This window comes from Suricata suricatta, chromosome 13 (assembly GCF_006229205.1).
Source record: "Suricata suricatta isolate VVHF042 chromosome 13, meerkat_22Aug2017_6uvM2_HiC, whole genome shotgun sequence".
NCBI lineage: Eukaryota > Metazoa > Chordata > Mammalia > Carnivora > Herpestidae > Suricata > Suricata suricatta.
Window position 1 is genome coordinate 2,355,757 of NC_043712.1, and position 3,118 is coordinate 2,358,874.

Consider the following 3,118-nt stretch of genomic DNA (forward strand, 5'->3'; position numbering starts at 1 on the left):
CTGGGCGGAGCCTCCGGCCGGGCTGGGCGGGGCCGCCGAGGACCGCCTGGCGGAGGGGCGTCCACCGCCGGGAAGTTCTATGAGTTGCTGGTGACCTTGCTCGCCTCGCGCTCCCTCTCACACTGTTTCTAGTCCGTGTTGTGTTCAAACAGTCACCGCAAATTTTTAATTTTTTATTACATAAGGGTGAAGTTCAATTCATCACGAGTTGTGTTTTTTTCCAGTAAATGTTCTGTACCTTCTCCGGTATCTTACTGCCCAGGGCGAGCCGCCCCCTGGCCTGCCCCGCGGCCCCCGGCTCCTGCTGTGCTCGTGCCCCGTGTGCTCAGTCTGTCCGGAAAACAGAACGCTGTCAGGTTCTCTCCGTGTGAAGCCCTTCGTGTGTGGGCGTCCGTGGTTCCCGCGCGGGCGCGTGGCCTTGCACTACAGCCCCGCGCCCCCCGCGCCCCCCGGCGCTGTAATAAAAGGCAGGAGTCTGCACAGTGTGGGACCGGGTTCTCGCTCGAAGCCTGTCTGCAGTTGGCCTTTTCTCGAAAAGTCTCCCTGACGGTGGGAAGCTGAGGAGCCCCTCGTCCCCCCCAGGAGGCCTGGCGCCGTGCAGGGGCTCCGGGTGCCGTGTGGGCCGGGGGGTGAGGGGCCGGGAGCAAGCCCGCGAGTTTAGTGGGAAGTAGCCAGCGGCCCTCACGGGTCCGGCTGAGCGTCGCAGGCGGCACGTGTGCCAAGGCTGGGCTGCAGGAGCCCGGAGGCTCAGCCCAGACTGGGGTGCGTCCCGCGCTGCCAGCCCCGGGACCCGCATGGCAGGGGGAGCCGGGTGCCGCCCGCCCCGGTGGCCTGTGGGCGAGGAGGGCGCCTCCGGGGTTGTGGGTTCCTACGGGAGCGGGGGAGGCGGAGTGGGGGCGGTGCTGGGGTTGCCAGGCCCGGGGACCCCTGTGTGCCACGGGGCCCCCCCGCCCTGCCTTTCCTAGGGCTCCGGGTCCTGGGCTGGGGAAGTGGGGGCTGCTGTCCACAGGCTTCCTGGTTCCCCCTCCAGTGGCCGTGGTTGCTCAGCCAGGGGTGACGGCTCCCTTCTGTCCCCTGCCCCGTCCTCGGGGGCCGGCGGCCCAGCTGTGCCCAGATGAATTGCAGTAAAACGCAGTCAGCGCTGGGGCCGGGGAAGCCCGCTGGGCAGCGTGTTTTGTTAGGAAAGGTGGAGGCGGTGTGTGTCACCAGCGCTCCTGAGCCCTTGGGACGCTCCTGTCAGCTCTGGTGTGACAGCTCGGCCCTCGGAGCAGCGGAGAGGACGGGGGCGCCGTGCCCGTGGATATAGTTTATTTTTTCTACGTTTGAATTCTCTGTTGTAGATTTGTGTAAAAATACATTCTCTCTTTAAAAATAAAGATTTTCATGTCTTGTAGGCCTGTCCCAGAAGACTTGTTTTTGCCTTTCTTCCCTCGCAGTGTCCGGGGGAGGGGCGGGCGCGCTCTGCAGGAACGCTCAGGGCGGTCAACAGTTACCTTTTCTTACTGTGAAAGTGGACTGTTGGTGCTCATTACAGTGTGAAACAAATAGGCAAAGAAAATACCCCCCATTCCTGCTGTCACTAACACTTTGGGGGGATTATCTTCTGGTATATTCATTAAAAATAAAAAGGATTTTGGGGGACCATTTCAAGCATCTTCCTGGCTTTATCTTTCAGCTTTTTTTTTTCAAGCAATCTCTACATCTGGGGCTCGAACTTGTGACCCCAAGATCGAGAGTTGAAAGCTTCACCCACTGCACCAGCCAGGTGCCATTCAGCTTCCAATGCATCTTGTTCCCTGTGCCCCTCCGGGTGGGTTTATTACCCCCAGACATTTGATGGCTTACACAGTGCATACACAGCGTCTATAAACGGTGATTCTCCCGAAGCTTTGGCGCAGAACCATTTGCACACCTAAAAGAGGGTGTGTGCGTGTGCGAGCACGTGAGGGGCAGCGACAGGAAGAGAGGATTCTAGGCGGACTCCGCGCTGCCAGCAGAGCCCAAAGCGGAGCTCAAGCCCGCGAACTGAGGTCACGACCTGAGTTGAAACCAAGAGTTGGACACTTGACTAAGCCCCGAGGCACCCGGAAAACGCTAATTCTTGGGTATCGGAGGTGTAGCTCTCCACGGTGGTTGTAATAGCTTAGCGTCTGTGTGCCTGTTCGTGTGCGTGCAGGTGCACACGCACGGGCATACATGTTCACATGCCTGTGCCGCCCTCCTGCACGTGCGTGTACGTGTTCATGTGCACACATGCATGTGTGCTCACAGGTGCTACACGGCTGGCTGGTGTGAACCAGGGTCCCAGCAAGGCACCCACCTGCCCTGGTTGGTGGGACCCTGCTGTTTGTTCTTCACCTCGGACCTGGAGTCACCTGTGGCCCCCGGTCCCGGTTTGCAGCTCATGACTCGGGTCCCCGAGAGCTGGGGCTCACCATTACCCTCACTGTTTATAGGTAACGTGAGGTGGATGGTGCTGTTTCCATTTAAAAAAAAATTTATTTTCCGGGGGGGGGGGGGCGACGGGTAGAGAGAGAGACAGAATCTGAAGCAGGTTCCCAGTCTGAGCTGTCCGCACAGAGCCTGGCGTGAGGCTCCAATCCATGAATGGCAAGATCATGAGCCAAGATCAGACGCTTAACCAACTGAGCCAGCCAGGGGCCCCTCTTGGCACATTTGACAGTGGAACTGTGGATCAGGTTGGTTTTATTTAACTCGATAAACATGGTCCTGGGCCCTTAGGTGAGCCCTGCACTGCGCGCTTACAGAGCCCTTCGTGCCCCGACATAAAGGGGGAGAATGCCCTCTCCACACTTCAGGTTGCCTTTCTGGGGAGTTCCGTCCCTGGGAACTTAAGTGTCACAATGTGAGCGTGTGCACGACGTTGCATGTCCTGTGATGCCTTCTCCGCACGCCGGCATGGTGCACGACTGCAGGTGAGGGGCTCAGGAAGGCCTCGCTGTGCCCAGCAGCCAGGGACCGGATTCTGCAGAGCGGGGGCAGGTGCCGCTACGGAAGGACGGCCCGTGGAGCTGCCCACTCCTGTGACACGGCCCCGCAAGGGAGGGAGGTGCAGCCGGTGCTGCTTAAGCCGAAGGACGAGACCCCAAGCTTCACT

The 3,118-nt window shown here is 59.8% G+C and overlaps 1 protein-coding gene across 3 annotated transcripts in view; it reads left to right on the top strand.

Moving 5' to 3' along the window:
- Positions 1-1,393, top strand: part of WDR5 (WD repeat domain 5) — a 17,416-nt gene extending 16,023 nt beyond the window's left edge. For 2 of the 3 annotated variants that reach the window (XM_029919832.1, XM_029919834.1), the window contains one exon: positions 1-1,393. This exon is cut by the window's left edge and continues 1 nt beyond it. The gene's annotated coding sequence lies outside the window, so the exon portion shown is untranslated. The other variant, XM_029919833.1, reaches the window with a different exon arrangement.
- The last annotated feature ends 1,725 nt before the right edge of the window (positions 1,394-3,118 follow it).